This window comes from Charadrius vociferus, unplaced genomic scaffold (genome assembly GCF_000708025.1).
Source record: "Charadrius vociferus isolate BGI_N301 unplaced genomic scaffold, ASM70802v2 scaffold55, whole genome shotgun sequence".
In the NCBI taxonomy this organism is placed as follows: Eukaryota; Metazoa; Chordata; class Aves; order Charadriiformes; family Charadriidae; genus Charadrius; species Charadrius vociferus.
Window position 1 is genome coordinate 1,700,960 of NW_009648444.1, and position 11,342 is coordinate 1,712,301.

Genomic DNA, 11,342 nt, shown 5'->3' on the forward strand with positions numbered 1-11,342 from the left:
TCCTCGGGAGGGAAAGCGGCCCGGAGCTCCCGGGGAACGGGGGGAGATTTCACCCGCCGCAGGGCCGGGGGCGGAGGGAGCAGAACATGCAGAGAGGGGGGGCAGGGCTTGTTAAACACCGTGAAATGCAAAATTTGGTTTGTTTTTTTAGTTTGTTTTGGGGCTTTTTTTGTTTGGGTTATTCCCCCCTTTTTTTTCTCTGACTGTGCATGTGGACCAAGTCCAAGTTTAAAAGATTTTATTAAACTTGTTAAAAAAAAAAAAAACAAACACCTTACAGGACTTGACATTTAAGTGTCCCTTATGGAAAAAAAAAACCAAACACCAACCCAAACACTGCTGTTACTGAGGCTCAGGAGGAAAGGAAATACAGCTGATCCTTCTGCCCCTTCCCAAATACAAAAGCTGGCATTTCTAGGGTAATACACTGAAATTTTCCAGTTTTATAACCAAGGACTAAGCTGGAATAGCGGTTAAGTAGCTGCTTGGCAAGTGCAGAAGAGCGCAGAGGGCCTCCTCAGAACTGGACCTGAATTTTACAGGCAAGACGGGTTTAATTCTTACCCTTCCCCATTTAAAAAAAAAACCAAAAAAACCACCAAAACAAACAAAAAAACCAACACACCACAAAACACCCAACACACACCAAAAAACCTCCACCACATCAAAAAAAAAAAAAAAAAAACCAACCACAAAACACCAAAACAAAACGACCAACACAGCACCACCCACAAAACGGCACCACACCACAACCCAAACCCAAGCTGGTTTTCAGGGTAACTTCCCTGTCCCTGTGAAATACACCTTAGTGCACGTTCTCCAGCCACCAAACAACCTAAAATTTAATCCCAACAAAGGCATTTAGATGTTGAAAAATGCCACTGTGGGGGTCTCCCAAACCATTTGCTGCAGCATCAGGGATTTTAGTAAACACACTCTTGATACGTCCTCGCTACAAAGCACCGTGGGCAAAACACAGGTACACCACCATTAAAGTGACCCCCAAAAAATAAAAATGTAAAGAACAAATGGTGCTCACTCATTAAAAAGGGTATTGGGTTTTGTTTTGATTTTTTTTCCTCCGATAGTTGAGCATTCAGTAAAGATTGTGACAAGTGGGTCTTAAAATAGCAGCTGGACTATATTAAAAAGGTTTTATTGCAATTATACAGAAGTTACAGGAATTTTAGAAATACATAAAGCTTCAAATGGTGAAGGACAGTTTTCCTCCAAGCAATTAAGGCAACTGGATGCAGTCTCTCTTTAATCTAATATAAACAGCAAATGGATCTTTTACTAGCCATGGATGAAACAAAGTAGAAAAACTAAGATCACAGATTTAAATTGGCAGAACAGAATGTAGCTTCACCCCCTATAACTGGCAGAAATTCAGTGGTTAATTACAATGTACACCAATAAAATGCATCTATTAGAAAAATACAGAAAAAAAATACAGGTGAAAATTTATCTGAAGCAAAGACATTATAAATCTGAGTCTCAAGGGAAGTTTAAGTTGTACAGTCTGAAAATAAGAAGCTAAGCTATTCAGTACAGCTGAAACACATTACCTTTTTTGCCTATTTTCTTTACAGAAGAGTAATCTAGCCTCACTTCCTCCTCGGTCTAGTTGAGAAGTAGCACTAGATAAAGAAATTCTCTCCTTGCCTCCATATGCAGTTGAAAGATTGGTTTCAGTGGCACACGGCCAGTTCTAGGTTACCCAGAGATTAAATTTCACATTAATTTTGATAAAAATGAAACTACTTAATTTACTGATCAAATGTAAACTTTGCTCTGAAGGATCAAATGGATGTTTCTGCTTAAAAATAAGTTCTTGCTACATTAAACTCAGTTTTTCCAATTAAAATTAGAACCAAATAGCTTCTTTTAAAAGCATAAAACAAACAGAAAAATATAACCAAGTACTTTACTAATATTCTGCACACCCCAGATATCCACATATACATTAGCATTATAATGCTTTCCTTGGAAATCATTCTTCCTCAGTCCTAGAAGTGTAGTAAAGCACACCTCCATTTAATTCTGCACTTAAGGAAAATCCATTCCTCAAACTGTTTTGCCCTAAATTGACAAATCAAAGCATTTGGTGACTCTAGTTTTAACAGATAAAAACACCTCCATGTAACAAGCAAAGAAACCCCCCCACCAGACTAAAGTCTGCCATTAAAACAAGCATTTAAAAAAACAAATAAAGAAAATACTTCAAATTAACTTATTTCTCTTTAAAGATAACCAAGTTACAAAGTTAAGGTCCAAGCAGAAACACTGGAAGTTTAATTAACACACTAAACTCTCAAAAACAGTACAATATTCCTTTCTCAAACTTTATCATAGCCTTTGAATCTTATCAATAGTCCTTACAATTGTTGACCAGTTATTCTATAGTTATTGTCACCCATTCTCTTCACGTATGGGCTCCGTTTTTATGTTTTATTTAAACTTGCAGGCAACTTTTGGATTTTTATTTCTACAGGCACTTTATTCACAAAAAAACACTCTCCTTGTCAAAAGAATAATGAAAGTATTTGAAAGTTCTGAGTTAGACTAGTGCACTGACAAACATGTTTCTGTAACTCATGGCAGATGCTAATGCAAAATAATCTGCTCTCAGTCAAGTGCACGTCACAAGCTCGTAAAGCTTTTGTTTTTGCAGGGCATTTAAACATACAGCCATTTGTCTCCTAGTATTTCTGTAAATATTGCACTTCTTTGTTCAATTAAAGACAACCAGTTTTCTATGAAGCATCTAGTAATTAAAAGATAGGAAAGTTATATTTCAATGTGGCTTAGAACTGTTATGGATGACCCTGTTCTATCTTCGGCTCTCCCAAGTGCCCTACTATTAACGCAAGCACTGAATACAGACTACCGTTACTACACTATCCATCTTCACTCAACAAAAGCACCTAGCCAGCTCTGCTTTTACCCCAGGTGGGGGGTTTGTTTCTGCTTTAAGTGAAGTTACTCTAGACCTGGAATGTTGTTTGCACAGACACAGAAGTTCCCTAAAACAGATCTTAGAGAAGCCTGTTTATTTCTTAAAATACTAGGTGCATATGATTCAAAAGAACTTCTTCCAGCATATAAAAAAAGAGCAGTTTAGTGACCAAAACCTCAGAGTAACACTACTTTAGAGCCAAGGAAGTGTGCTGGCAGTGTTCCAGACTGTACCCTCGTACATGCACCCTGCTCGGTCACCAGTGTGTGTACCTGGACATGGCACCCACTCCACATGTTCATGTGTCCACATCAATTAAGAGCATCATACTTGTTTCGGAGTTGACTGTAGTAGGATTTCCAAATGTGTTACAGGCAGACACTTTTACAGCTGCATTTTAAGACATAAGCGGCCTTTAAGAAGAACTAAAGGCTTTGTATTCTCCATGGAGAGAAAACATAGGTACTGCTGCCCAAAGACACCTTTTGAAAAGATCTGGAAGCACACTGTCCTTCATTATATGCAATATAAAATCACAACCAAAGAGGGGAAAAAAAAGCAACAATATCTTCTGCAACAGAAGGCACAGGATTGTTTTAAAGCTTCACAAGCAACCTTCTCCTAAGATGAAAAACTAAGTTAGAACATTACTTTGCTGTTCCACAATCTAAACAATCCAAGTTTAAGGCTCTTTCATGTGTTTTATTTATAATGTCCTACTATGAATTGCTTTGATAATTATGTCGTTTCACTTCCATTCTTTAGATATTGTTACACAGTCCTGTTCCTTCACAAGTTTTTCCAGAAGTTTCAACAAAAGATGGATCTACACTGCATAATCAGTGTTCTCCTAACACAGTTTTGTCCATTTCACATCCTCTGTCTCCAAGGCTTCAAAAATGACAAAGCCAGAGATTTATTTTTTTTTAAACTATTGGCCTATGCCTTAATCCTACCCAATACAATTCTTGTATTTTAGACCAAATTTCAGAAGATTAGCTATCCTAAGTATGTATGATTAATTTTGGTTGTGTAGTCTAGACCCACATACACTGCTAACGTTTTCCTGCATTAAAAGTACTTAATATTTTGCAGTTTTTATATAAAACAGAAATAGAAAAGGGTCACATGTATATAAAAAGCATTTGGAACAGACCTAAAACACAGAAATTTTGCTTTATTGAAAAGGTGTCACAACAGCTTTCCTTAACATTCATGGGTAAGAAGAGAATACCAGCTCTTGATCTTTTTAAGATATCTTTAGCACCACAAATGGACATAGGTTTTTGATTGTTAAAGATGCGAGTGGTCATGTAAGTAGACCAACAAAATATTGCATTTGTTAGTACACAGGCTGACCATAAAAAGATTCAACTTGTATGTAACTGAGTAAACCACACAGACAATTTCTTTTAACATTGTTTTCCAAATTCACGGTCAACAGTGCAAGTGATCATGACAGATAGCACCTTTGGAGATAAACGCTATAAGATGCTCACATTATTGCTTTTTTTTTTTTTTTAAAGTACAGCTAGTGCAATAAGGTGGGGGGTTTTTTGGTTGTTTTTGGTTGGTTGGACTTTTTGTTGGGGTTAATGGTTTGGGGTTTTTTTGTTGTTGTTTTTTGGTTGTTTTTTGTTTTGGTTTTTTTTTTTTTTTTTTTTTTAAACACAGCAAACAGATTGCAACATCTTACAAATCACAACTCTAGTATCTCACGGTATACAGCAAACCACAACACTTGGTTCGGTGGATGACAGCTCAAATAGCTGACACGCTAGAAAGCATTATCCTGAAAGTTTTGCAACATAAAAGCCAACTCTTGTTAATATGAACAATTTATGTAAAAATGAGGCCTTGTTTGCAAACATTAGAGACCTTTTGTGCCCTAGTTTCTACTAAGTAGTATCATTTGTTATTGTAGCCTTATGCTGTACAGTGTTTGCAGAACTGGACCCTAAAGCTATAAAAAAGGCTATATATTAGCACCTTATCATGCAAGCATTACAGCGTTCCTGTATTGTTATCTAGGGTTCCTCAGCAGCCAACGACTTTTATTGCCTAGTTTTTCCTAGGTTGGATACATAGCTTCAATTAGGACAATTAGGAGAAATCGTGCAAGAAAAGCTGTCAGCCAATGAGGATGAAACCACGTTGCAGTTAAAAGTGCCATCCTGTACTGATTTTAGAGAAGTCTTTAGAGTTCTCATCAAAGTCACATGGAAAGCACGAGAACCACAGCCATCAAACCATTATTTCCTCTTTTACTTTGAGGTTCTTTGGTGTGACCCTGACCTCACAAAACACCCAGAATTTATCTTTTTCACATCTCACACATGCTCTCCTGAATTAGGAAAATAAACAGAAATGAAATTACTAAACATTTAAAGAGGAAGAATTGATTCCTGAGATAAAAAGTGTGCCTTAAGATGTTAGGTTTTGTACTTGAAAATAATTACAAGTTTCAAAATGGGCAAAGATGTGTCTGATGAGAGTACCTTTTGACTTTAGTGTTAATTCTGGAGCCTTCTCAAATTAATTCCTACTCTTCTGTATTGAGCTATTTAGAAAAGGCATTTAATAGAGGCAAATACAGTAAGACAGGAGCCCAAAGCAGCCTCGGCTAAAGTGTAAGCAGTATTTTGAGTAGCACCAATCTATGAAAAAAAGTGAATGCAAAACTAGCTTTTACAGATGTAACAAAGCACTGATAGGTTACTCAAAATGGAAGAGGGGTTGGAGTTTAGCAATACTGTTTAAGGTCCATATTCAAACACTTCACTGGTAGAAGTAGAAGTAAGGGAGATAAATTTCTTCTTGATATTTTCAGCACTCCTGCCATGTCTAGTTAAAAAAATAACAATAGCAATAATAATAATTCAAAAAGAAAGACAGACCCACTAATTTTAAATGCAACTCACATGCTTGAAGTAACACCAGATTATATAATCCACTGAATTAGAAAGCAGCTCTCTGATGACTGGTTTTACAGTGGTCTCCCTTTTCAGCCCTTCCATACTTTTCTAGTTTGTTAGTGATCTTCACTACACTGTGTAGCTATTGCCGCCTTTGGTACTGTGCCCTCAGTCTAAAAGAAGCTCAAAAGGACAAGTAATGATGTCTCACAGCCTACTATGTAAGTACAACCTACTTTATCTTCCCAGAGAAACCTCTGTGTACTCCATCCAATATTGCATATGCTGCAGGGACTCCTCTCTACACACAGGTGGCCTGCATGGCGCCTGGGTCCCCAACGGCTCAAGATGCTTTTACTTCAGACTAGTTCCTGACCACTTTTCAAGTATTACAAAAAAAAAAAAAAGAAGGGGGGGTGGGGGGTAGGGGTGCAAAAGTCACCTTCAAACACATTTCAGCAAAGTTATTTTGTGAAAATTAATCTCAGATAGCACAAAGGAGATTGTTCTGTAATAAGTCTTTGCAGTTTCAAATGCTAGCCTCCTGAAGACCTTACTATGCAGAGGCAAATACAAGAGCTGAAATTAATATTACATAGGCATAGCTTGAAAGAAGAGTATTTCTGCTAGAAGAAACCCACTCAGAGACTTAAAAACATCTTAGGCACTGTATACAATGGATCTATTTTTTCCATTGACATTTACCAGAACTAAAACCAGTTATCACTAACCATACAGCAAGGACAAAAACACTCACTCCTCATCTAGGGGAAGAACTGGGCCAATCAGTACAGAATCATTTGAAAGAGTGAACACTAAATATAATAGTATAATACAGCATCCTTTTTCCACTATAGTATGGATAAGACCGCCTGTATCATGCAGCCAGTATCATTTGAATTCAAAAAGTGACAAACTACTTCTTCCAGCAAGAGCTGGTTTGCCCTCTCCTCCTACGTGGGTTGCATCTTGAAGTTAAAGGTTAGCCCACAGCAAACAGCCACAGAAAAACTTCTCATAGTATTTGCTAAACTTCAAGTCCTTTGAAATGAAAATATTTTCCTTGAAAACAAGTCAAATCTTCCTGAGCTTTTAAGCGCTGATTTTAACCAGGAGAGAAGGTCCAGTTTTAGATACATACTACAGACTGCACAATATTGTTACTTCATGTTAAAACATCATTCAGGCATTCTAAGTGTTTTGTTAGGAAAGATAATCTACCGAAATAAGAGACAACTTCAGAAGTAGAACTTTTTCCTACAATATTTAGGTTGCCCAACTGATTTTAACCAGGAGAGAAGGTCTCCTTAACACCAGTTTTAGATACACACTACAGACTGCACAATATCGTTACTTCATGTTAAAACATCATTCAGACATTCTAAGTGTTTTGTTAGGAAAGATTATCTACCGAAATAAGAGACAAGTTCAGAACTAGATCTTTTTCCTACAATATTTAGGTTGCCCATGCCTAGCCTGAAATAATTATGTGCTACTTTAAGGTAGTAAGATTTAATCAAATGGTTAAAATCCATGGAAACGTGAGCCAACAAAAAAAGCTTCACTATGTTTTAAGCACTGCAGCACTTTCTTCTTGTTTTAGAAATTACTAGTGACAGCTTGGAGGAAGACCTCATGAAAATTTGCTAATCATATTTAAATATTTTTAAATCTCCAAGCATCTCTCACTGAGTTCGGGTTTATTTTTATGTTGTAAGTTACAGATGAAAACCAGCACAGTCCACAGCACAAGACAAATGTCTGTACTGTAGAATTAAGTGCTTAATACTGCCTGTTTCCTTATAGGTTTTTTGCAGCACTACTATACATGAACAATTTAACTGTACGTTACTTAGGTGTAGTTGTAGCTCAGTTTCATGTAAAAAGCAATATATAATCACTATCTCCTTCAATGTTTTCATCTTCCTCCCTTTTTCCTGTAAATGCTCAAACAAAAGCCTTTTTTTTTTTTTTAAGACACTGGAAGCATCATTAAGTACATATGAAGGCTAACATAAGCAAAGTTACTTCAGTGGCATGCCAGGATATTTTTCTCATGTGCACTTAAGCAGCAATGCTCATTTGAATGATGCCTAACAGAAGTATTTATTTTTAAGACCCCTTTTTTTCAGTAACTGAATTTAAGACAATGATTTTACAATGTCTGGTATAGAACACTTAAATTTAGAAGTGTTCAGTCTTACAGTATCACTCTAATTTTGTGTGCCTATAGAAGACTTAGAGTTAAGTCCAAAAAACATGTATTGTAAAAATATCAAGATGACAATGGAGTTTTACAGCTGTTAAGTCTGCCAGTAAGGAAAAGTAGTTCCAGTACATCTCATAGATTGGACATGTTTTCAAAATTACTTCATGAATCTTTAAGATAGAGATTTTTTTTTTAAGTTAAAAAAAAAATTGTGGGAAAGTTAAAGTAAATGGAAAGACTTCACCTTGCACTGAAGTTAAGGGATCTGGTCTCTAGAACTGCAAATCATACTTCATATCTACAGAAATGTGAAAATGAATTTGGGTTAGTACCAAAGAACTTAGGATAAATTCTCTAGCCAGATGCTACTCATGGGAGAAAGCCAGAGTTTGAACAGATTCTGATTTAAGGTACAGATAAGTGGATTTGCACTAATCTAATTAAGAGAATTCTCTCTCATCTCTTAACATACTTCCCAGTTCTGTCTCTGATACTAAGCTTTATTTCTCTATTACATGAAGGTAGTGTATCTTAACATACAAACACAGCCTTGATTTTTACTTCTCCTTCCTTCTCTTCCCACCCTACCTTTTTGTTGGGTTTTTTTGTTTGTTTGGGTGTTGTTTTATTTTTTTTTTAAGGAGGGAAGCAAATCCAATGCTAGAGTTCATAGTAATGTTTAGCACAGCTCTTTCTGTAGCTACTTTTCCAAGAAAACAGCAGAATAATAATTAACATTTAGTACCATTTACGTCCACATGGGAGTGCTAAGCACCTACCATAAAAATGTCAATTTACAGTGGCTTCAAGTATATGTTAATAGTTTTTGGCATTGGAATTACGCATCTGTAGCATGACCACATAGCAGCACATTTCTTTACATGCCTAAGCTAACCTTTTAAATCCAGGTTTACATTTAGGTTAGGCATTTAAGAAAGCTTGTTTCATAAATGCAAAGCACCCAACAGCATCTAAGTCATTGACATGCCAAGGTGTACAAGTATAGCGCCTTTTTTTTTTTTTTAAGTGTCTGGGAAGTTCAACATGTAAATGCTCTTCAGCAGACAGAAGGAGCATTTCATTTATAGTCACAGTACAGGTGCAGCTCACATGACATCTGTAAGAAAGACTATTACTGTAACTCCAGGAAAAAAATAGTTACAGCGGCATACTGCAAAACATTGGTCATATAAAGCTGAAATAAGCCTACAATCAAGTGATCAGTACATTAAGTGAAGTCTAAGTTTCTCCTGTTCTTTTTACCCACCGCAATCCTTTTTGCTCTTGGGATAAAAACATGTTTTCAGCTTTATAGTATTTATATACAATGATCACTCAGTTCTTAAAATAGTTTTTATGTACCAGCTGTGGTTTGTATTGGATAAACTACTACAGCAGTAAGCACTAGCATATACCATTACTTACCCCATTTCATCACCTTTGTATAGGCCTATAGAGTCTTCAATTACAGCTATGCCATCCAAGTTTGCAAAAGCAATTTAAAGCTATTAAGATAGTAGAGAAGTGGGGTTATCGGCTAATTAAACACACACACCCCGCCACCATTTTGAGATCTTTGATACAATGGAGAAAATTTAAGCACTTAAGGGAGGACTGAGCCAGGACAGGAATCAAGTATTTTAAGCTAGGGCTGCCATTTAAACTTTCCTTTTGTATTGCAATAGGCATTTCTATCAAATTCAGCAGTAGAATGAAAGCTCACACTGCCCAAAAAACCCATAATCTTTACTTGATTCTATTTAATCTCTTCCATATTTTTTCCTTCCAGAAATAGGAATAAGTGTAAAAAACCCAAACACCTCATCCTGCATGAAGAAATTCTACTTCGTAGATATACTGCAGAAATACCACTGAGACATGGTGGTGGTTATGCAGACAAGTAGTTATCTAGACTATCAAAGTATTTATTAGTCAGCCACCAGATGAAAAACAGTGTTTAAGCTCCTTACTGGAACACTTTTCATCATGTTATTTTCAAGTCACTGTTACCACTAATGAAATTCATTCACGATTTCTACAAAAATAGTGTAACTCCAAGTGACTTAACATGACTGTATACCACAAAGCTTAGAATTCAGCTTCAAAAAAACATTATGCTCTATAAAGGAGTATTGATATACCAAGTATCTTGGGAGATTTACAGACTGGCAACAAACATTCATTTATATGATACAGAAAAAGGACTTCTACACAAATGTTTTGATACTAGCTTTTCAGCTGCTCAAGGTCTGCCAGGAGCAAGCAAATGAAAACAGGTATGCTCACATAACATACCCCTGGAAGTTGTGTGTGTAAGACTCTAAGAAGCTTATTTTAAATAACAAAACCAAACATCAGCAGAGTTTCTTTCTTAGCTAAGTTTTACCAAGGATGTATTGTAAGGAACATTGTTTATTGTATTACTTTGATAATGCACAAAAATATTTGAAATGCACATTAATAATATTCTTATGTACAACTCTTAGCAACTGATCCCCTTAACTGAAAAAAAATGTATTTGAATAGTCTGTATTGCATTTTATAACTTTAACTGGACTTTTTAAAAACAAGTTGTCAATATTTAAACTGTGTTCACACTTGTCACTCAGTTCAAGACATTCGTAAAATAAGCAGCATTTCTTTTATATTAGTATCACTTCAACACTTAATGCAGTTTTATCTTTACTATCAGGTTTTACTGAACAGTTGAAAATAAAATTGAGTTCACTGCAGAAATTAATACAGAACATAAACGGTTAAACATGGTAAGCTGATTTTCTACTTTGCTTTCCCAACAATACCACACAATAAAAAACAACAAGAACCAGGTAGCTGTTGATTTGTGGTTTTGTTACATATTTGCCATGGTAATTTCCCCACATTCTCATCCAGCTTGCTTACATAGCCATTTTAGTTGGACTGAAACCCTGGGAAAAAAAAAAAGCAATCTGCATGTGAGTTCTACCACAGTGTCATTTAGTATGAAATGGTTCAGGTAATAATTGAAGAAATGCTACTGTTGTATGTATTCAACTTGGCACTTTCAGGGCTTTTTTAAAGAAAGTCACAGAAAGGTGTGCCAACAGGTAAAAAAGAAATTCAATGCAGAACTATGGCTCCCAAGCAAACTCGCTACATAGTTTCAGCAAGAGATAGCTACTAAAATTAAAAGTTTATTTTAAATACAGCCCCATTTTGGACCTGACCTTGCATTCCTCAAGCAGGTGAGATCTGTAGGACTTTTGCCTGAATTAAGAAC